The sequence below is a fragment of the Engraulis encrasicolus genome, chromosome 19 (assembly GCF_034702125.1).
Source record: "Engraulis encrasicolus isolate BLACKSEA-1 chromosome 19, IST_EnEncr_1.0, whole genome shotgun sequence".
Taxonomy (NCBI): domain Eukaryota; kingdom Metazoa; phylum Chordata; class Actinopteri; order Clupeiformes; family Engraulidae; genus Engraulis; species Engraulis encrasicolus.
This window is the reverse complement of record NC_085875.1, coordinates 5,284,353-5,309,554: the sequence shown is the minus strand read 5'-3', so window position 1 is coordinate 5,309,554 and position 25,202 is coordinate 5,284,353.

Sequence of the window (25,202 nt, the reverse complement as noted above, 5' to 3'; positions counted from 1 at the left end):
GTGCTACTGCATACTGTACATTAAGAATGCTCCAAACAGTTCAGTCAAACTCTTAAGTTTGTTTTCATTATTCACTGCCTTGAGGATAAATGAAGGTGGTGTATACAGACTGAATTTATCATTGTTGGTCATATATCGATTTTCATCATAGATACATTTTACATTACTGAAAATACCGAGGACATGACCTCTGTGTCCTCAATGGTAGTTACGGCCATGACAGAGACTGTGCTCTCTCATAGTGTCAGGTAGAAAACACATTTGGGGTCAGTGACCCTAATCTAGAGACATGTGGGGCACAGAGCACGGGACAAACTAGAGCAAGGAAATCAACCACCAAAAACCTAATAGTACATACCTCATGCTTTCAGATTGGCGGTCCCAGTAAGCAGCGATCCATGTGATCCTTGGCCTGGGTTACGGGCGTTGGGCATTGGGGGCTGAATGAGTCACTGGCGAGAGCTTCGGAACCCTTGGAGACTTTACGGATGCTTGTACCGCACGACATCGCACACCTTCCAGGAAACAACATGGCGGCGGCCAACACTCTGTCCTGCGCGATGATTGAAGGCGCTCCCTACACAGTAGACATTCGGTTAAGAAGAGGGAGCTGCACTAGCGTAGCGTGCTGTTTGAGTTATATCACAGCAGGCGAGGGAAAGCCTCGCGTCAAGGAGATAGCAGAGTTATGGCCGTGGCAAAATACAGCATGTGCAACCTGTTCGACTTCTCAGCACAGGCTTACCTAACTGCTTATTAAATTTTGCGGTGGTATTTATTGCTGATCTAAATGAGCCTCCTCGGAGGTTGTGTGTTATCCACCGAGGAGATATTTCCTATTCGGCCTTGAACGTGAGTGGGGTTTTTTTTTTTGCTTCCAAAAAGGCCCTCTTCAATACACAAGAGTTTGACATCTGTTCTAAGGCTACATTGCTTCATGTCACTGTTTGCAAGGAAGCCTTAAGATTCTCCCTATAAATGTCCTTTTTATTTGCTGCTACCATCATCTGAATTTGAAATTTCCAGTGTTCCTCTGATTAAAAAAGTCACTGTTTATATGTCTGGTATCTAAATGTTGATTTTACAAGACTGATGGACCTAACAGTCATTGAAAGCAGTGATCCCGTTTACAATTTGGCTGAATGGATGAGAAAAAAAAACCTAAATCCTAAGATTATGTGGTTCAAGTTGGACAATACTATTTAAACAGAAAGAAAAACAAGAAACAAACAAATACGTCAATACTGAAAACAGGAGATTAATAAATCAAACTGTTTAAGTCTGACCAAATATATACACTACATTTCTGGCTTAGAATATGCAATAGCTTTAAGTCATGACAAACAAGAAATTGATAGGTTTTACAAGACAGACGCTACAATACATTATCATAGATAGCCTATAAACTCCTTTCAGTCAGCCTTTTTTTATCAAAACCCTGCACTGTAAATCATATGCATTGCTCTGTATCAATTTAACCCATTAGCGCATACAACAAATACGCACTATTCTCTTCCTCTTCACACTTGAATAGACACCACCTACGCACATATAAATATCACACAGTAGTGGTAATGGTTTGGACAGGAGCGGCTGATGACATGTGAACTGTCACAGACTCAAAGCATGATGAGAAAAACACAGAATAGAGTAATGGAGTCCATGAGGAACCCCGCTGAGAATTCCTTCTGTGATATACTGGCCTTTGAAAACCAAACCTGGTGAGTGTGTCCTCGTGAAGTGCACTTGCAACTGTGCTCACTTCATGATGGACTTTGATAGAGTTTGGGAGAGTGCAGGGGGGGTGAGAGAGAGTATGCACTGTCAACCAAGCACAGCTGCAACTGACTTATCAGGCCTGGCCGTAAACTACCATCCTTATACGAATTGCCAACTGATGTAAGTCATGTTCCACGGTGTCGTGCACAAACTTGAGGGGACATGCTTTTATAGCTTGGAGAGGACTCTGCTGAGAAATACATCTCCATTTTGACTGGATTGACTTTGACAGTGACCTTGAGTCCTGAATCAGAGACCTGAGGATAACGTGCACCTTAAGGACTCCTGGGGACTTTGTGCTTCATCACCGGTCCTGTCGAGGGCTTCTTTTACATATAGGATGAGCCGGAGCGACCTTTCGAGCACATGTTTCCAATAACCCCTCGTGTGCTGAGCACCAGCTAGCGGTGCTGCCGAGCTGGACAGATACAGTTACATAGAGACCCACCAGTGCAAGGACTACTTACTGATTGTGCTTTACAGTTTTATGAGGTTTTGCACGCTGCAAATTTGGTTCAGATGGGATGCGAGTTAGATTCCCTTCTGTCGTTGACTCGCTTCATGTTGAAGTGGGAGATTGTTTTGTCCCAACACACATTGCTCCCTGTATTATATTTACCTCTTGGAAAGAGCATGACGGAAGATGTCAGTTGGTCTTTAGACCCACACACCACCCTCACCCCTTAGGCCCATCGCCACCACCACACACCAGTGCAAGCATGCACGCACGTATGCACGTACGTACGCACACTCACACGCGTGTGTATACACATGCACACCCACACATTTCCATCCTGGCTTAGAGCTTGGTGGTGAATTAAACAAACAAAGACACAAATCCGTCATAAATCTGTTATAGCGATATTTGACAGTGTGCGATATGATTGGAATTCATCCATGTACAGCCCCTACTAGGCGTTAGAGAGATAAATTCGATTGTTTATGTTGCCGGCACATGTTGGTCTGTTCCTGTTGACAACAGCATTTTCAGCGTAGCAGCGCAAAACAGACTTGCATATTTTTCTCTGTTGCTGTCACCAAGCGGGGGAAATAGCTTTCCTTGAGAAATTCTTTGTAATTGATAGAACATTTTCACTTGGCTTTCATAAGCTTGAATGCTAAATAAGTAAAAGACGGTGCCAGTATTTACAAAGATAATTCCATTTAAAACATATGTTCTTCCCAACCAGGCAATGACACATTTGTTGTCCACAGCTACAGTATGGTCCCGCAGCATTTTTTAAAAAGTCATGTCAGTACTAACTGCGAAAATCAGGCACAGGACAGTTGTAACAGTTATACATACAGTAGTACAGTGTTTCTCAACTGGTGGGTCGCGACCCAAAAGTGGGTCGCGGAAGGGTCATGGGTGGGTCGCGGAGCCTTGGTGTAAAAAAAAACGTAATTCTAAAAAAAAAAAAATCCAACTTTTCCTGCAACAATTTACAATTTTATTTTGATAGGCCAGTGAACTCTTTGTCATCTGTTGTCATAGATACAATCTGAATGTTAATGCGAGATAGATAGCCTGCAACCAGTCATTCGAGTCTTGGTTACATTTTGAGAATTGCATTGAATAGACTTGAACGCTAAAAAAATTGGGTCGCGACCGAATGAGAGTGGAAAATGGTGGGTCCCAAGACTGTTCCAGTTGAGAACCACTGCAGTAGTATGTACGTAGTTACAATGGCAGGACATAGTATATTGAATTGGTGTACTGAATATCATCCACAGTATACTCTTGTGCCTCGTTTCCACTGCCGCTTTTCTGGTAGGCCTACAGCTCGACACAGCGTGACTTGGCCACCATTGTTTGCTTTTTGTTTGTGTCAGGCTGTAGACCTACCAGAAAACCGGCAGTGGAAAAGAGGCATATGTCTACTATCTGCTATATAGTACAGCAACAGGTGTCTATGGCAACACTCAAACGTGTTTAAGCATTCTTCGCTGTCTCCACATTTCACATTATGATACAACAGAATGTAACTCTAGGCTGCTGTGAAGGCCAAACCATCTCATCTCAGCCATAGCAGCCATGTTTTCCCTATGAGTCCTCCACAGCGATATCGCCGTACGTATTAAGTCGGGCGGGGGCGGAGGGATATACTTATGTCTCCATCCGGCTTATCCGGGGCTCTTTCGTGTCTCTACCTCAGGATTCATATGACAGTGGAGGCAGCCCAGAAAGGGCCGGGGCAAGAATCTAATAGCGCTGGGACGCCAAACATTCGTTGCGTTTACATTATCGGAGAGGACACGGTGAAGAATGGGCCACGCCGCTGCCATAAGATCTAAATGAGTAGGAACAATTTAGACTGTGTAAACAGGGGGGAGGAAAAGGGATTTGGTCGGCAGCGGTAGCGCGTCTTGTGTTTCCAATATCATTGACGCATGTTATTACATGTCCAAGCTGTTGGTCTGGATTCCTCTGAACAGTAGCCAGGCAACACCATTCATTTTCCTCATATTCCCCACTTTATAAACTATGACGGCCATTTGCTGTCTCTGTGACCATCCCCTCCATATGCTGTGCGAAGTGGTGGAGCTCCAGTATGTGTTTTTATCTCTCCTTATCCACTTTGCTTTATTTTCCAGGTTTCCTTTTTTCATTTTCTTCTAGTTGACCTTTCTTATTTTCTTAAAAGGAGTGATTCTGTGTGGCGTAGTAGTCTAAACAGGGTTAGGACCTCCACGAAGGAATCAGATAGGACATTATCTGCAAATTTATCTCTCGCAATAAAGCAATAAAAAACAGGTCAGCCTTGCAACAAGTCTGTTCCCTGGGAGTACACCCTTGTAAGGGGTGGTTGCTTTTTGGTGTAAACTTTTTGCGAACCAGGTGGCATAATTGCGTGCTCGACGTCCCGTCTAAGTTGACTTGAAACACTTAAGGCACTGTCTGGGGGTGGGAACTGCAGCTGAAATATCAGGAGATCTCACACACAAAAGTCTGCAAGCAATTAAAGTATAGCCCTTTTGTACATTATGCAATTATGGTGATTGTATTTTTGTAAGGCCACAAAATTGCAATTACCCAAAATAACGCCGTGAAGGTCTTAGTGGAGTTATGTATTTTCATGGTGCATTTGTTTCCCTCTTAAAGCAAAGGAGCACATTATTTCCTCAGCTACTGCCAAGGAAAGTGAGGAACATTTCTTCTCGTAAGTAAGTGCAGTGCAATGCAATGGAAGCAAAACACAAAAAAGCCAACACAAAATGTGTATCTTAGCTGATTCATTTTCTTGCATAGACTGCGCCTCACAGACACTTTCTGGAAATGAAAACAGTTACTGTACAATTGCCCCATGGTCTACTGGGGGCAAATTGCCTTTAATTAATGTATGGTGACCTACAGTGTGTATAAACAATATCGTTCTTGTTAATGTTGTTTCCACTTCAGGTCTGTAAGGGATGTACTCTGTGTGGCGGCCATATCTTATTAAATGTGGCCCTAACTCAGCAAGGTCTTGTTTGAAAAAAGATAACCTCTTTAACCCTCTCAGTCATGTTAATCTTTAAACCATGGAAATCGCCAGCAAAATGTGCACTTTATAAAGAAGATATTAATTAGTGCGGTTCACACAAAACCTCTCATATCACACAGGAGCCGTTTCCATTTTGTCTACTATCCAGGCAACAAACTGTTTCTCTTATGACATCATGTGAACGGTTGCTCTCAGAAATGACTGCAGACCGTGCCCTTTACACCCACTGAAACCGCACTATAACCCCTGTCCAAAAAAAACTAAAAACCATTTTCCACGGAGATGAACACAAACTCGAGCTCCCCTCTAATGCAGACGTGCACGAGTAAAGAGGGGCATATTGTCTGATCGGCAATTTCCTACTGCGGGTGTAACTACCCAAATAGCTAATCTGTGCCTAACGACTGCATAATGTTCCAAATTATATCAGTCACACCATGCGCATTCTGGAGAGCAGCTGGGGGGGAAAAAAAACACCAGATTCCAGTTGGCCGCAGGACGACGTATTCCCAGGTCTGAGTGAGAAGAGAGAGAGTGATGGCGGACGAGACACGCATGTGATGGAGTCAAGGCCAAATAGGTCTTAGCACACTGCTCTGCCGCCGAGGACTCCACACTGCACAAGCAACGAAGAGCACTAAAGCAGTGTTTCTCAAACTTTTTCAGGCCGAGGACCACTTTGTCCCCCGTAAAAATGTTCAGGGACCACCTGTCAACTGAATTGGCAGCTGAGGGGTGCTTATTTAACACTAATTTTGATGCAGATCGCTCACTTTTTATTCATATTACAAGCCTGCCTAATTGTGGTGAAAATAATACTTCAGCTATGTTTAGCTTTGTAATTATGTTACAAATTCAGCCAACTGCTAGCTCGTCTTGAAAAAGTAAAATACTCTCGCGGACCACCTGAGCGCTGTCGCGGACCACCAGTGGTCCCCGGACCACACTTTGAGAATCACTGCACTAAAGCACTGCTGCTCCACATATGGCCTCCAGACCATATGGACTGTGTCATCGCAACACCTCCGACCGTGCTGGAGCGGCCCAGGCTTTCTGTCATACATCAAACTGCATCTCTGGAGATGGGCAGTAGCAGTCATTCAATTAGGCGAGGTGCGCCAAGACACTGCAATCTAAAGTGCTGCACTCCCTTTCCCATGCACCCCTGCTCTTATCGAATTTCAGGCGCGGCACTTCAAACGCATTGTATATTTAACGTGCGGGGGGTGGGAGAATCATCCTTAGCACCTCAGTTCAGAGTTCAGGTCCGGGACACTTTATTTACGGTTGGGTCTCTTGTTATGGCAGATTCATACATCGGAGATCTTCTCATCCATCTCCCAGCTTCATGAGAGAGAGGCATTAAGACCATTAGAATGTTTGCCTCACAGCTTTCAACAGTGCTGCCACGCAGAAAGTGTTTCCAAACATTCTTTCCCCCATCCTATCTTATCGGTGTTCCCTACAGTAAAAAAAAGGCCTACTCTCTAAGCCCCGGTGGAAGAAGCCATAGGCACATTGATCATCTCGCACTGGCTTAGCCTATCAGGGTAAGAATGAGTCACACTACTACACACATGATTGATTCGATTGTTCCTGCCTGACCGTCAGAGGGCAGCTATGGAAAGGTTTGTGTTCCACCTCAGAGCCACAAGCTGTCAAAACCTATCTGAAGTGAATGGCGATGTGTTAAGACAGTCAGCCGCAGGGATGCTTCGCCTGAGCTCAGTGGTGAAGCTCCGTCGGACCCAAAATGAGTCACACCAAACAGTCTTACAAATGTTGTGCATCGTCATTGAAGGTCAACGATTTGGACTGAAACGCACATGTACGCACACACACATGTACGCACGTGTGCTCACACACGCATGCACGCACACACACACACACACACACACACACACACACACAAACTCATACTGATGCACATATACTGTATGTAAATAATGGCATACTATTGTATAACAATGAGCACCAGAATTGAATTGAACTGCCGCATGAGAGATACACATCTATTACGTCAGAGGTGATTATTAGAAAATATTTACAGCCATAACAGATATCCAGGTTTTTTTCCGGAGGAAAACAATATGTTGCCTGATATGGCTTTAAAATGTTTTGGATGGTCTACAGATATTATGCATACCAGATATCATTGACTTGTCTCTCGACAGCAATTGGAAACAGACTGCTATGAAACACTTGAGCTCCCCCTGGGCCCAGAGGGAAGCTGAAAACAGTAGACGTCCTCTCCCGTCTCCTGGCGCTTCTCAAGGCCCTGCCGTTCCCCTGAAATACATTCTGCCATAACACATGCTGCATGTAAAACCGTAACTCTACAAAAAAAAAACACACACAAAGGGTTTTCACCCTTCGGCCTATGAGCCCTTAGCATGGAGGGGGGGGTTATTTGTTGTGCTTGTTGTCATACGGCCCCTGTCCAGGGGCAGAAAGGAACACACTCAAAGTTGGAATAAAATCATTTTAGAATTTTTGAATAGCATGGAGGGGGGGGTTATTTGTTGTGCTTGTTGTCATACGACCACTGTCCAGGGGCAGAAAGGAACACACTCAAAGTTGGAATAAAATAATTTTTGACTTGAGTGGTTGTGATTTATTTTGCCCATTGTGAAGATGGTTGCTATGATAATGGGAAGGCACACTGGTGCTCTCAACAGCTACACCACGATGGAAATGGCAGCAGCAAAAAAAAAGAAATGTTTTTAATTAGGGACTGATATTTTGGCTATAAATGCTATTTGGATACATTTTTGCTTTGTTTCATGCTGTCTTTTTAAATTAATCTTCCATATTGTCAAAGAAAATTGACTTTGGGAGGTTCCCTCATCAGAGTGAAATGAACACATGGGGCCACAGTTATGTTACACACTTAGTGGTGTGGTTCGATCACATTACTCACATTAACGCCAAGGCAAGGCTGAATAATGCTAACAAAACCGTTGCATTTTTCATTTACGTTTTCATACATTTAACTATGCCTCACTAATCAAACATTACAGTCACTAATAAAACGTTGAGTATTGTACAAATGCACTGACTAATAAAACATTGTACACTATTACTGTGTCACTGATGAGGAAGCACAATGATTCATATCTCTGAGTGGGTGGAGGCCCAAGAGCATGTCTTGTGTCCATCTGTCTTGGAAAATTTGGACACTGTTCAAAGCAGCACTTTGAAGTGTCATCTATAAAACCAAAGCCCTGTCCACTTGGCCACCGAAAGCAGCAAACACTGAAAGCGAAGGAGGGAAGGTGATCTAACCATCGCGACGGCCATTTATGAATGCCTCATGGTTGAGGTAGTAACACAGATTTTCAATATGGTTAACAACATATGTTGTTCTAACGTGGCATCAAGTCCAGTCTCCTAAGTGGGCATGCATTTTTCCATTGAACTCCTTTTATTCGGAACCCCCCAACTAGTCTCCTAATGAATTGCTTATACAGTGGGTACACTATGTGTGTAAAGAATTTACTATTTTCCACCATCAAACATTGTGTGCACCAGATCTGTGACAGGTAAAGGTGCGTTAACACTGTTTATGATCTCTCTGATCTCTCTGTCTGATTACCTCTCTGATCTCTCATCTGTCTTGCAAGTCGATGACCTACTGTAATGTCCTGAACCTTGACCCCTACAACATTTTCCCAGGGGAATTCCTGGACTTCGAACACTTTGATGGATCAGCCGTACTCCTTTCCATAGAGAATGACACAGCTAGGAATTTAGATCGCACCTCTGTTGTCTATGGCTTTTCTTAGTGGAAGCTCTTCAGATTACAATTACTTCTAACTGGGTGAGTGCCAGTTTGGGCTGATTGGATGTTGGGGTGCCGAGCAGAGGACGGCTGCAGTAGGGAGACCAGTGCAGCTCCGCTACGGTAAGTCCCAGGTTGCAGCTTCTTGGAAACAGCGAGGTGGGGCAGGAAAAGAGGAAGGGAAGATGTCATGGTAAATATGGGTTTTCTGCACTTTGTCAATGTGTATAGTTCAACTTGTATTTTAGGTTGTGATGGTCTGTCAGCATATGTGATGCCAGGGCCTCCAGCCAGAGCCTCCACTGCTCAAGGTCAGCTGGATGGCCACAAGGTTACACTTACATCATGATCTCAATGGGCTACGCTGAGCAGGCCCGTCGACAGGGGGGTACAAATGTGTCTCCATTACATTGTAGGCATTGGGAGGGGGGCCCTTTAAGGTGATTTTGTCCCGGGCCTGGTTAAAACTGTCAGTGGCCCTGAAGCTGAGCATTCTGGAAAATATGCACAGGGCAACAGTCAAAAGGTGTTACCTTGTCTTTGGGAGGATGGGTTCAACTCAACTGAAAACTGTCTCCAACGATCAGCTTGTTTGAACAAGAGGGCTGACTTGAAGCGCTCTGAATGGTTTTGGGGAGAGCAGTAGTTGAGCAAGCCAACTTGGATGGATCCCTCTTCAGAGGAGCAGTAAGCACAGTTGCCAAGGTGCCGAAATGTGCAGACAAAGCATTGGGTAAAAAGGGGGCAAAACTCAGGAATCTTCCTGGGACTTTTATGAACTTGGGTCAGAGCCTGGATTTGAATGCCTTTACCTTCCTCACGCTCATTCATCACTAAACCCTCAGAACTGTTCATATACCCTTAGAAGGAAAAGGTTGAGGTAATATAGTGGCTGATGCAATATATTTTCCTTATAATCAGAGACAGGGTTGTCAATGAGTCCCTTCATTGTTTTTTTTCTTCCAGTAGGGTGAACATTGGTAAAGTGGGACGATTTTAGAAATTTCAGGTTTTCTGCCATTGTAGGCAAATGCCATTACATCACATGTCAAACTTTTATGTTATTTTCAAAATCTAGGGTGTCTTTAACAAAATTAAGCAGAAATTTTGAAAATATTTTCATCACAGAAGAAATTATTTAGCTTTAAACAGTTCTGGCCAAGTTCAGAATGAACTTCCTGACCACTGGTAGAGTGGGACATCGCTGCTTTTTACATTTTATTTTATTTATTACACAATTGACATGGATATTTAAGTTGGTTATATGTACATTTATGTAATAACTGTTTGTTTACATACATTTTGCTACCTTTATATGAAGAATTTGTTGCATAAACCTGTTTACATGCAACGCACCCATAAACCTGATACAGCATGCATATTACTACTGAAAAAGAGACTAATACAAGATTTTATTGGTAATTTTCTTATAATAAGCAATTATAAGCAAGATTTTATTGAAATATAATACACTATTTGCTGTTTCACCATAAAAAATGTGCCCTGTCCCACTTTACCAATAGCCATTGGTAAAGTGGGACAGTGGAAAATGTGCCCCTAATTAAAATATTTTATTTAAAAAATTAATGAATTTTTAACTAGATGATACTTAATGAAGTCACCTTTCATATGAAAACAGTTGTTGAGGCCTAACATCAATTTTGAAAGTGCTAGGCCCTTAACATTATTGACCTCAGATTGCTATGTCATTTTCAAAATCGTTGTTTTTTTGGCTCAGCCTTTGAATGACATGTCATCACGCCCCCCAGGAAGACATCACAACCACACTTAATATTATATTTTAAACATTACATGCTAGAGAAAATATATCCAAAAGATTTAATTGGCTAAAGTAAAGCAATATGAAGATATTGATGATAAATGTTAACTGTCCCACTTTACCAGTTGTCCCACTTTACCAATGTTCACCCTAGGTGTTGTGAGAAGTTGGTAATCTGCTTCATTTCCCTGCAGTAGGATACAGTAGATATCAGAGATACGTAGGTTTCGTTTCACTCCAGGTTGAGCAGCATTCTATGATACAGTAAATCTTTCATTCAGGATGCTGTCATTATATGTCTTTTTCTTACTTTTACCAAATTAAATATCACTTGAAACCTTCCAAATAAATGTTGTTTATTTATAAAAGTAGTTCAGGAGGAAGTGATTGACAGCTGTCATTACCTGCTCATGTCTTTACAGATTCAATCTCTCCTTCTCTTTTCACCATGTCTTGCGCGAAGGTTTCCCAAATTGTCCCACCACCTGCCCCTTATCCTCCATTTCACTAGAGCCTCCAGCTAAAATTTCTCTATACACATAGGGGATGTGAGCGGATCTCATGCCGCATGATTCCAGCTTCCAGCATCCCGAGACCAAGGCCAGCTACCAAATGCCACACGTGCTTACTGTACTACACCAAGCACTCAAGGGCAAACTAGTGACCCATCCTGAAAATGTAACCAAACTCAGTCCATAATTTTTTGAGTTAGGTTGGCAACAAATCAACCGACCAACAAATCAACCAACCAACCAGCCACCAAAGGCAGAGTAAAGCAATCATCTCCTCGAGAGCACTGCCTGGTAGTACATGTCCAGCAGGTCTGAGAAGACGAGATTATAAAACTTGAGATATCTGTAAAAGATGACAGAGTGTGCTGTGGTGCAGTGTGGTAATGCTCCTCCTGCCCAAAAATAGACTACATGCATTGCCCATCCCAAATGAGCTGGTTATACAAATAGGCAGACTAGTAGTCAATTGCCTTGGGCCCCACCAAAAATTGGGAGTCAGCTCTACCATAGTAATAAAAAAACTGCAAAAAGTGTCCAAAATGGCCCTGTGTGTCTACCATACATTTCTCCTATAGGCACCCCAAATGGGTAGGACTGCTACTACTGAACATCCCAACATCAGTCAGCATATACGTAAGCACCATCTGTCATTCTGATTACATGGTCATGGTGCGCCATAGCAGAAGGTGTACACATCAAGATTGACTGGCATTAACCCACCACACAGGTGAGCAGAGGAGGCAGCCATAACAGCGCTGTGCAGGGTGTGGAGGTGGTACTATTCTTACATCACTAATGGCAGTAGGTGAATTCAAACAAGTCATCTGCGTGAAGCACATAAAGTCAAACATCGAAATATGGATGAATAAGGATGTCAAGTTCAGTTTCATCCCCTGTCTTCATCAAATGCACCACAGGAGATACTGTATCAAGGGAGAAAGAAGAATCAAGACAGAAATAAGCACATGTGCAAGAAATTATCAAAACCAAATATAATCCAAAAGCCACTGCCATGTGCTGTATATTACGATCGTTAAAAGTCTATGACTAAACATACAAAACAACTCATACTTGAGAATTTGAGAATTTATAATATAGAATCCCAGTGGAATAATGGATTAAAAATATTTGGGTTTGGTGCTCTGTGACGGAAGTATATAAGGGCCATATGCCTCATATGTGCTATCCTAAACCTATGTATAGATGTATGTACAATCATGTAATTGTATAACATGTTTAGGGTCAATAAGACCAAAGCTTGTCTTGAAGATCAAGTATATCAGAGACAAAGGTTGTCAGGTTGTCTGTAGACTTGCCAGGCTAGTTTTTGGCCTGGTATTGCGGTCTTACACAGCACCATGCTATATAATGCCAGAGATGATGCTTACACTCAGCCCCTTTCAATGTTCCACCACCGCAAATCTGGACACTATGCATGTTGTCAGACACTGGCTATCGATCACTTGCTTACATTTTCCAACCTTACTTTCAGTAATCCATTCCATACCCCATAGTATAACTCCAAAAGGGAATCCCAGAGCACCCGTGTCTTATCTTCTTGTCTGTGTATTTGCCAGGGCCGTAATAAGATTTGACTTTCATAGTTTATACTGCCTGCATTACTTGCTATGCAAATTCTATGTGGTTATGATATCATGTGCAGGAATTGCCACAGTGCATCAAGTCATTTCAGCGATATAAATATCAAAAAATGCTGCAATTTTATTCCTAACAAAATAGCTGACTTCTTAAGAGAAAAATGGTACATGCTCTTTCTTGTTTTCTGTTTGATCAAACAGATTTTTCCATAGTCTATCATTTTTGCTGAACTATCCGTTGTAGTCCCCCTGAAGCGGAGCTCTCTCGTTCTCTCTTCCTTTCTGCCTTTCTCCCTTATCGTTCATCAAATAAACTGCGACAGGCCAATGTGTGCACTCTCCCTGAACTGAGCTTAAATCAGGAAGTGGAAGAAGAGAACATAAACTGGGATGCTGAAGTCAGAGGTCACGGCTCAAGCTAACATTAGCATCTCAAAATGGAGGCTGAAAAAGTGGCCTCTGCATACCTTTAATCACCACAAGAAGAGAAGCCATTAAATGACCCTTAAGTCAATAATACCTTCAAAATGCCAGTAATTGTAAGAAATTCGAGACTGATTGAGTAACGTGTGATGGAATGGAATGTTAAGCATGCTGTGGTAAAAGTTTGCCTAATAATCATCATCTAAGGGTTTTTTAAGATGCTCTTTAACGTACTAAACTCTTTATTTTGCTTCTTTCAAAAAGTATCCCACAAAGATATGGAATTTGGTGTCGTACATCACTCTGCCATGGATCATTGTGGCACACATGGGGTAAAGTACATTTTGGCAAGGAGTCCCGCTGAGCAAATGTGCAATGTTTAGCAAACTCTCCTTGAGAAGTCAAGGCTCCAAACATATTTCAAAGCAAATTATGCCCCTGATAACAACAGTCTGTCATGTTACACCAAAAGGAAAACATGGTAGCAGACGCCATCCTATACAAATTCTGTTGTTATAATGTTTCATTCAACCTTGCTGTTTTGAAAGTAAACATCGTCCCATCTATGCAGGTTCTCAAGCTATTTTAGACAAGCATGAAAAAAGCAATGGACTGTTCCTAGAGTGTTTGTGGTGGAGTTTCCAACACATCACTCTGGGGTGTCTTGTCCCCGGGCCAAAAAGACCAAGCGTAAATTCCAATTGACGCTTTTGTTCCTTAAACAAGTGGCTGTGGTTTTATTGTCTGGGTCTACTGTTAAGGAGGAGTGGCAATATTAGGCATAGCTGATTGATGACTGACTGACTGAATTTTCCATCTCAACAGCCTTTTGCTTAGGCAATACTGGCACCAAAACATCCAAATCGCCCATCACTTGCAAGCACTGCACCAGAGGTTTAGAAAATGCAGGAAGGAACCACAGAGTGTGTGTTGAAGACATCTCGGCATGAAAACTCTATTGATGTGGGCCAACAGACATCTGTGATACATCAAAGCCAGATCTACCCGCTTTTCCACTCATCGTGACGTCCAGCAGGACTGTTTGCAGCCCAGCGTCGTACACACACACACACACACACACACACACACACACACACACACACACACACACACAAGTTGTTTTCTTTTTATTTTGCATGCCTCGTGCACCCTCAGGTTTCTGATGATTGGAACACATTTGTGCGGACAAAAGAATGGGGTGTGCTGTGGATAGTTGTGCTGTCGATTCCCGATGTGACTCCCCTCTTTTCCTCTGATCCCATACAGGTGCTGAATCATCGTCAAGCATGGGTGATCCCCAGCAGACCCCACAACAGGGGGAGCAAAGGGGTAAGTTGATGCACACCCAGCAAGAGGGCATTGGTGGTGGTTAGAATTGGGTCCCCGTTACATTGTATGTAAGCATTGAAAGGGGGGGCTTTCAAATTATTTTTACCGGCCCCGGTCAAAGCTGTCAGTGGCCCTGATCCTCAGGAAAGCTGAGTCTGATTACAATCAGATCTGTGCTTCACCAATTGGAGGATGTGTACATCTTGTGCCCTCCTTACACGCAAGCACAGGCTTGGTTTTGAACATTGCTGCCCAGGGGTTTCATTTTATGTTCAGACAGTGCTTGTAGTAGGCATAGACTAGAGCATCTGTGCAGAAAAGCATGGCTCTGTTTTTGAATATCTTTAAAATTAAATAAACATCCCCATAAAATGCAGTATTTTATTATAATTTGAATTATGTCTCTTAGTGCCCAGCCATTCAGGCATTTTGAATTCACAAATTAACTCACTGTTATAGATATGCGTAACACTGAAGCAATCTGAAAAACTATGGGTAACAAATACAGTAACCATAAGTGAGCGTGCCAAATGTTTTTGGAACACTGGGGTCTGTTTCCTTTGGGAGAACTTAAACTAAACATTTTCTGTTTATCCATTTACATCAATTAATTTTTCTTCCAACTCCAGATGGAACAGTATAAAAACTGTCAGAAATAGAATCAGGGTTATTTTTCCATTCAACTTAAAAAGCTTAGGTGAGGGGGAAAAAAGTGGAAATTGAGATCATTGCAGATGTATCAGGGGTGGCGAAAAGTAATGAAAAGATTGGAGTCACATGCGTGGGGCTTAGATTAGCAAATGCCAATGCGTGGAAGCCTCCCATGGAAAATAACAGCAAGCGACTGCAACTAATTACCGAATTGCAACTGTGGTGTTTTGTTTATTGATAAAGAAATTTCCCAAGTTAGTATAGTGGAACAACAGACGCCAGTGAGGTTCATGGTACATTTTCATTCATTTAAAGATTACAGTCGTGGCACACGATGACTTCTGCTGAACACTATCAGGTGTTTTTTTCCCCCTAAGAAAAACAATAACACACAATTACCCACATGGTGTGTATATTTTAAAAATGCCCTCTTTGATATTATCCCCAATTCGATTTGCTCATGCAACATTTGTTTATTTGCAGTTTTATTGTAAATAATGGTGATGGGTCAGAACTAGGGAACTGCACACGTAACAACTACAGTAAATCCTTCTTATTTGATTTTTTTTCCACAGAGCCGAGGCAAGTAGTAGTACACTAATATGGCCTATATCCTTAGAAGGAATACCCCTTCTGAATCTATTACCCATTTCTTTTACAGTGTCCCAACCTTACAAAGACTTCCAGCAGATCAAAGGCAAAAGAGCCTGTTTAAGAGAAGCTGGGGCTCTTTGCCCTTTTACAACACTCTACAGGGTATCTAAATGTTTAGTTTGCCCTAATGTTCTTTATATTGAAAGATCAGCAGCCAACTGACCTGAATAAAGTCTTTAAAAAGGCTTAATCAAAACAGACTCCAGGGTGCTTTTGGAAACTCAGCCTGCACCCACCACATCTGTGATAATTACTCCCTCAACAGGCAGACCTGTGATGACTCAGGAATATACAGTAGGGACAATTATCCAATGAGTTCAGCTGTAAGCAGCAGGACTTATTCTTTGAGCCTCATCGCAAAGAAGTCCAGTTGATCATAGCTTAAGTCCTTGTATATAATAACGTGATCAGGATGAAGGAGAATCTTCTTCACAGATGTAAAGACGATCAGCACTGTGTTATGGAGAGCCCTAATGGTATCAAGACCAACAGTAAGCCCCAACCCTGACTGACCATATTATGATTGCCTTTGTTGTTCTTTCCTGCAGTGTGTGGTGTGGCTCTCACGAGTCAAACGTGGGGGCCTGTGAGTGTGGTTCACAGGCCCGCTTTACTGTACAGTAGACTCCCTCCTGAAAATGCACCATAATGATGCCGGTTGGAAACAGCCTTGTAACCATGGGCAATTATTCAACCAAACAAAATTAATCTTCATTGAGGAGACTGGTGGGGATGTGGGGGGTGGGGCAAGGATGAAGCTATATTTACACAAAGGCCAATTTACTGCACAACCAGTGGTTTGGTGGGTAAGGTAAAAGGTTTCCCAACTTGTTTCCAGTGTGACCAAACTAGCAGAGTGGCATGGCCATGAAACAGCTTTATTTTGAATGCTGAGTCACTGATTATAATGATTAATGATGAAATTTGGGGGGGGTTATTGAAATAAGGGTCATTTAGACATCCACTATTTCTGTTATGATGAGGTGGCAGGTCTTTTTCCTCCATCTCCCTTTCATGCAGCAGTGCTCTGTGCAGAATGTTTTTCCACCAAATGCGTTTCCATAAAACTTGTGCAAGGTGTGTTTTCAATGCCCGTGGAACTTTTGAAAGGTTAAATATTTGGGGGGGGGGGGTTGTTTTTCATCGACAGTATTTTTTTCTGTAGGCAGCATATTCACCTTGTCGCACTGGTGTTTTCTTTGGGCGAACCCCTCTGAATAATTTTTCTTGCATTTATGGGGGTTCCCTGAACAGGAGTGTACAGTGCAGTTAAACGAGCATTCCATTTCAATACAGGACCTACGATATGCTCAGTTGCATGCATTCTAATGTCATCATCCAAGAACATAAAGCTGGGAATATGTCAAACGATTGTCTTTACAAGGCAGCAGCGTATACATTAATCTCAACAAATGTTCATAATGTTGACACACACTGGCACACAATACCACAAGTACAATATTGGACCATGTTCAGTCATTTCATAAAGTGAACAATATAAATATATTTCATAGAGAGTGTAGATTTTGTATAATGCATGGTGGTTGAACATAGAACACAATCTTGAAAATGAATGGTGGAATTACTTCTACGTTTACTGAAACACTAAAACCATTACGCCGAACAAAACTATTCACTACAATCTCATTTTCACAGCTGATCAATAACGTCAAACGCAAAAACCCGTAATATTGTGTGACACGTTGACTATTTAACTGCCCACAAGGTTAAGAAGAGCAAACCTCAACAGGAAAACCCTAGGCCCTAAGCCCCAGCCAGCTAAGAAGGTAGATTAAAGGTGGATTGGTTACTCTTTGGCACAAGTTTCCCTTTTCATTCAACGGCCTGTCAATGCTGCCTACCGTCTGGCTAGAGTTTCCATTCGCGAACCCGACAAGTTTGCCGCAGAGATCCCCCTGGCCCGTGGTCCGTGAGTGAGCACCCCCTTTTTTAGGCCCTCACTGGCTCCCTTTGTGCCTCTTGTGCTGACCAGAGGCATGACCAGCGCTGCCCTCCGCGCAACCCCGGCCTAACCTTTCACTCAACCTTCCGCTGGCCCCTGACTGTTTTTATACATGTGAGAAACTGCCCTGTGATTTTCCCTGGCTGCCGTGCATTTCCACGGATCACATTTACTGTATTTCATAGTGTTACTCACACTCGTTTAAAAGGTGAAGGCTGTGAAAGGACATCTGTGTGGATGTGTAAAGGGGGGGATGGAGTTGTGAGGGTGGTTGTGGTGGTGGTGGTGGGGTTGGCTGTGGACGGGACAACTGTTTTGCAAATGGCCACTGAGCGCAGAAGCTTTGTGCCTGTATGGCTCCTGTACCACCACTCACACATCTGAAATGCTTACAACCATTTCCTGACTCCAATGTATTCAAGGTGCCGAGGCCCATCTATCAGTTCACTGGGTCTGTTTCCATCCCTTGTTCTTTGCTCCCTCTCTTTCTCCACCCCCCCCTCTCTCCTCTTCCTCCTCCTCTCATTCCCTCCTTCCCTCTGTCCCTCCAGCTGCAGAAGGGCCAAAGTCTGTGGTCCTACTCGACCTCCCTCTCCTTGCCTCACGCAAACAGTTCCCAGATAAAATGGCAAGTGTTTATTATGAGAGGGGGAGAGGGGGAGAGAGATTGAGAGGGAGAGGGGTCGGGTCACGGCTGCTCTGCTCTGCTCTGCTCTCTGCTCAGTGAGCAGGTGGTACTCACAAACACAGCAGCAGCAGGACAGGCCAGGAATGAGAACCATGTCCACACGGCAGGGAGACGACGAGAGACAGAGGAGGGAAGGGAAGGGGGGAGGGGGGGGTGTCAGACAGACAGACAGACTAACAGGGAGATGGGACTGACAGAGAGACAGAGAGAAGAACAGACAGACAGGGAGACGATGAGAGACGGAGGAGGAGGGGGGAGCGGTGTCAGACAAATAGACAGACAAAATGGGTAGACAGAAAGTCCGACAAAGACAAGGAGCGACAGACAGACGGGCAGACGGACAGACAGACAGACAGACAGACAGACAGACAGACAGACAGACAGACAGACAGACAGACAGACAGACAGACAGACAGACAGACAGACAGACAGACAGACAGACGCACACACACACACACACACACACACACACACACACACACACACACACACACACACACACACACACACACACACACACACAGCAAGAGACAGGCAGGGACACAGGCAGACAGACAGAGAGACCCTCTCTTGACTTTTGGTCCCATCTGCCACTGTGGAGCGATTCAACTTGAAGTTGGCCACGTTAGTATTCCCACACTACATCATCTCTTTACTTTGGATGACTCCATTAAAAAAGACTCCTAATGGTCAGCCGGTAAACTGCTTGATTTCAGTCCGAGATCGATGTCCTCATCACCCTCCTATTCTTTCTACTAAAAGCTTAGAATGATGAGGAATTTACACTCTAGTGAACACTTAAAATACATAAGGCACTGTACAGAAAATATTTGGAAAACCTTTGCAACCCCTCTGTGTATTATTGTGTGGAAGTATGTGGCGATCATTACAGTGACTAAAATGTTGAACAATGTATCTTGCTATTTAATCATGTCTGAAAAATACCTTACATTTGTGGAACGAGTTAAGACCACAATCTCGGTGCATTACTTACACCAGACCACAGTAAGTGAATGCATTAACGGTGCCAAGACAAAGCTGTTGATCATTGCTCTGACATGGATGATTGAAAGCGTGCCGTGATGTTCCATTGCCAAAAGAGGAGTGTGTCGCCTCTCTGTGGCTAAGGCTTGTCACTGCATGCTGATTGAACTGGAAACATCATCCCCAGATGATAAACGTACCAGGATGGCACTGTACCTTACTGCCAAACTATTAAGGCCAAGATCAATAAGCCTCATGAGTAATGCCAAGTACCTTCAATGTCATGCAATAACACGTTAAACGCCAGTCTAACACACCCATCATTTTGGCATTTCAAGCATTCAGAAAAAAACCTGACTTCAAGATGTAACAGAATGTAATGCAACACATCCCAACAGAGGAATTCCAGGACCAACGTGCATTGTTTCAAGACACCATTCCACCCGTCCATTCAATCAGCCATTTGCCATATGGAGTCTACGCGTGTCTCCTCATCTCATCTCCCCGGATGACCCCGACTCAATCTCACTCACTCCCCCCCTCCCCTGCCCTCCTCTCTCTCCTCCTCTCTCCTCTCTGCACCCCCCCCCCCAGGCCTGGGCCCCGTGTCTCTCTTTCTCTCGTTCAGCCATCCCGCTTCACCTATTTATTGTCATTCCTCTGCCAAGATAGGAGACCTCGCAAAATGCCCTCGTTGAAAATATTCCAGACAGTGATCATGAGAAAGCACAGGGTCCCTGCCTTCTTGGAAGCGGAGCGAAGAGAGGCAGAGGCCGGGCGCTGCTCGCCCCTCCTCCTCCTCCTCCTCCTCCTCCTTCTCCTCCTCGTTCTCCTCAAGTAGCGCTGCACTAAGGTTAGATCACAGATCTGGCTCGCGCCCTTACACCAAAGTATCCTGGGAAACTCGGAGTGTGGTTTAAAACATGCCCCTGCGAATTCGGGTCTCGCTCTATCATTCATTAACATATAAATAATTAAGTAATGCCCTCCCTGCACATTGCCATGGCGACCGAAGATTTAGGCTGCAACAGGAGAAAGTAAATAAATGGAATTCCTGACTTTTTTCCTCTTTGAGAAAGAAAATGGAAAGAAAATACATTGAGAAAACGTGAACGTCTCCCTATGTAAAGTGAACCTGTTCTGTTCATGCTATATCATCTATCAAATTTACCAAAGCTGGAAAAACACCAGGATGTTGACCTTGGAGGAGGAGTGGGGGGTTGAGCAGAATCACAGGTGTACTATTACGTCAAGACATCGGTCCTGAGCTCGCTTAAGAGTAAGCCTACTGTACCCCTTACCCAGCCACGCTGGAGCAAAGTCAAACAAGAGGGCCATCTCTCTCTGACACACAGACACAGAAACAGATACACGCACAGGCATTACACACATACACACATGCATGCATGCACGCACACACATACGCACACGCACGCGCGCACACCGACATGCACACACACACACACACACACACACACACACACACACACACGTGAGTGCACTTGCACACAAATACACACACACACACGCACACACACGTACGTGTGAGCGCATTTACACACAAATACACACACACACACACACACACACACACACACACACACACACACACACACACACACACGTGTGAGTGCACTTGCACACAAATACACACACACACACACACACACACACACACACACGTGTGAGTGCACTTGCACACAAATACACACACACACACACACACACACGTACGTGTGAGCGCATTTGCACACACACACACACACACACACACACACACACACACACACACACACACACACACAGGCACACGTGCACATCAAGACAGAGAATGACAGAGAGAGAGAGCAAGAACATGTCCTGCTGGTGCGGAGCCTAATTGCCATCCTCCTCTCCCAAATGGCAAATTAAATTTTGAGGGTCGGCTGCAAGTGTATATTTAACTGTGGAGAGGTGTTTCCTCATCCGCCAACCCTCGGGGCTACTGGAACATCCAGGCTACACTTGCTACCAGTTAGTGGGCTCTTGATGTTAATTATGTAAAGCGACCCTTAAAATAAATACGCCGAATAAAATACCACAACTTCAAACTCTCTGGCAGATTATGTATGTTGTTATATTTTCTACATGCTATGCAAAGCAGAATATATGTCTGTCTTTTTATGCATATGTGGACCTGTAGAATTATTTCTGGTGCTGGCAAAGCTGGACTGGTAACCTGGCGTACAGGGCATTTTCCTGGGGGTATATGCTGTTGTTTTTTACATTATTACATTACATTACATTACACATGGCTGACGCTTTTTAATCCAAAGTGATTTACAGTTCTTTAGGCACAGGGTATTCGTTACAGTCCCTGGAGCAACATGGGGTTAGGTGCCTTGCTCAAGGTCACTTCAGCCATGGCTAGAGGTGCTGGTAACGGTGGGATTTGAACTTGCAACCCTCTAATCTTAAGGCTAGCGACATTTTTTTGGTTTGTGTTTTTTCTTAGGGACTACTCGGTCGCAGTTTAGAGGGGGGTGGCATATTGGTCCATCTTCAATGTCAATCAGGCAATAGTATAAAAACGGCACGTGTGAGCGGCCAGTCTCAGTCAAAAATGCCCGGATGGGTTTTTGGCCCAGACCGGCCCAGCCCAGGGTGCTTAGCCTGGGTTCGCCAGTTCAGTTGTTTCAGATGGCCATGGTGGCAGGTTGCCCTTGATTGAATCTCAGGGTGATTATGACAATGTTTCAAACAGCCTGAGCTTGAGCGGAGTGGAGCGGAGAGGGGACACGCTGGAAAACGGGTGGGGGGGGGGGGGGGGGGGGGGGGGGGGGGGGGGGGGGGGGGGTGGGGGGGGGGGGGGGGGGAGTGGGAAAGTGTAATTCACAGCCTTTTCCTACACTCCCCCTTGCCAAGAAAGACAAGGGCCTGCAAATGTAAATACAGTTTGTGAAAGGACAACAAATGAATGCTCTTTGGGAGTACCTGTGAAGGCACATACTCATAGAGAGAGAGAGAGAGAGAGAGAGAGAGAAAGAGAGAGAGAGAGAGAGAGAGAGAGAGAGAGAGAGAGAGAGAGAGAGAGAGAGAGAGATCACTAAATCAAATTAATTTTCCTGCTATCTCTGGCATTGTTATTATATTCTTAATCCGTAAATCATTGAGTGCGAACACTAAACCCTAGAGTACAGAGAGACCCTGCAGCAGCAGAAGTTAAAGTTAACACTGAGTCAAAGAGTGCGTTTTAATATGCGACCTTGCCTCCTCCACTTGCTTCTCGTCATGATGACATCACCGACAACAGCATTATATTTCAATATCTTGCAAAAGTTCAATTGTAAAGTATTTTTCTCATTTGCAATTGGGATGGTGAATGAAAAACAGTCCCTCAAAAGTTGTTGTGGCGAGGCTGACAGCTGGGAAACTATCGTTTTCTCCACGGAGGAGGGGCCAGGAGGCGGGACGAGGAGACAAGCACAAGTGGAGGAGGCAAGGTCACATATTGGGATGCACCCAAAGTGAGTGCTGACTCCACATCGGATGTGCTCCTGCTCTTCCTCAGCATGGTCACTGCGAATGAAGCTGTAAAGTATCAACCCGTTAACATGAGCACAGGGTCAGTATGGCATGGCCTAAAATGGCTACACCATACTGCAGGCAGAGGCTATTCTCTTTAGTAAAGTGGAGGGTATGTGTGTGTGTCCATACTACATGTATTTGTGTGTGTGTGTGTGTGTGTGTGTGTGTGTGTGTGTGTGTGTGTGTGTGTGTGTGTGTGTGTGTGTGTGTGTGTGTGTGTGTGTGTGTGTGTGTGTGTGTGTGTGTGTGTGTGTGTGTGTGTGTGTGTGTGTGTGTGTGTGTGTGTGTGTGTGTGTGTGTGTGTGTGTGTGTGTGTGTGTGTCCAAGAGAGAGGGAGAGAGGTGTGTAAGAGTGTTGCATATTTGTGTGTGTGTGTGTGTGTGTGTGTGTGTGTGTGTGTGTGTGTGTGTGTGTGTGCGTGTGTGTGTGTGTGTGTGTGTGCCACGCGCACGTGCACGTATGTGTATGTGTGCATGTGTGGAGATGGAGGTCTGTGGGTTCCCTCGACAACAGCCACCCCCCAGTTTCAAGTTACCCCAAGAGGCGGCCAACCCCAAGTAGCCAATCTATGAGTATACAGGAACAAGCAGGCACATTAATGTGTTTACATATCCCGAAAATAACTCTGAAACGGGTAATAGCAGCTAATGGAAGAGGCTGAGGTTTGGACTGAGGGGGGAGGCAGGAGGACGAGGAGAGGGGAGCAGTGGGGAGTGGTCGGGAAGTTGTGGAGCACCATGATGGAGAGCAGGCGGGCGCTGGTGTCGCCAGTGATTGATTAGGCCTGTATGCCAATTACATCTCAATCAGCCTGTTGCCGCAAAGCCGACAGGGGAGGGGGTCAGCGGGGTCAGTTGTCCCGGGCCCAGGGAAAGAGGAGGACCGGAATTGAGTCCCCATTACATTGAATGTATTGACGGGGTGGGGGCTTTCAGATGACTTCGTCCCGGGCTCGGCTCGGCCAAAGCTGTCACCGGTCCTGAGTCTGTGCAGGGGCACGGCCACACCAGAGAGAGTAGAGAGAGAGAGGTTCCATTGGCCCATTGTTTCCTGGTTCTATTATGGCCCCCCTTAGGCAGACCTAAGCAGACCTAAGGACTGTTCTATTCATTGTAGGAGCATTATGACACGCCCCTTTAGGCAGACCGGAACCTGGTCGCGTTAGGTGCCCATAGAAACCTATTATGTTGGCATATCTCTATACTTAAGAATCTCTGGCCACACTGCAACCCTGAGTACTGTAGCAGCCCTGCCTGCATCTGGTCTGGTCCGGTCTGGTTTGTGGGGGCCAGAGTAGTCTAGCCAAAGACTTTCAATAATGGTAACCAGGACAAAGCTTAGCAAGTGGCATCAACGCAACAAAGTCAAGTCCGGTTTCCTAAATGGATGTGACTTTCTCACTGAACTCCTAGCCTGATTATCATTGACTTTAAAATCTCTTTGAGACTTGGTCAGACAAAGAGCATAATAATTAACATTTCCCAAACGGCATGGTTGACCCCCCCCCCCCCTTCCCTTTGTTTGCAAATGGTTATTTAAGTGGGAGGAGTTCCCAATTTTTTGGGAGCTCAGAAACAATACTTGTATTGTTCTTGACCTGACTAGGAGCAATGCTGAAGGTGTTGCGTCACTAGGAGGGCACGGCCTGGCTACTGAACTCCATCCATTCTGACCCCCAGCTAGTCTCCTAAAGGGTGCATGGCAGCCATGACAGCAGCTTAGAACCTTAGACCCTTATGTCATGTTGATTCTGGAGCTCTTTATGAACCGTCTGCTCCTTTTCAGTCATCTTTAGTCTAGCTGGTTGTAATTTGTCAGTGGCACATTATTACTGTTGCATTACTGTTGCAACCAACACCCGCAACTGGGTTAAGTCCATTCTCAATCATTTCAAACCTCAACAGACTTCACCCCTCCCACCTGAAATCGCCTGGTGCTCAATTAGGCATGTCCAGACCCTCTGTGTGAAATTAGTACAAGGGTCTGGTAGAACAAAGCTAGAGTCAGA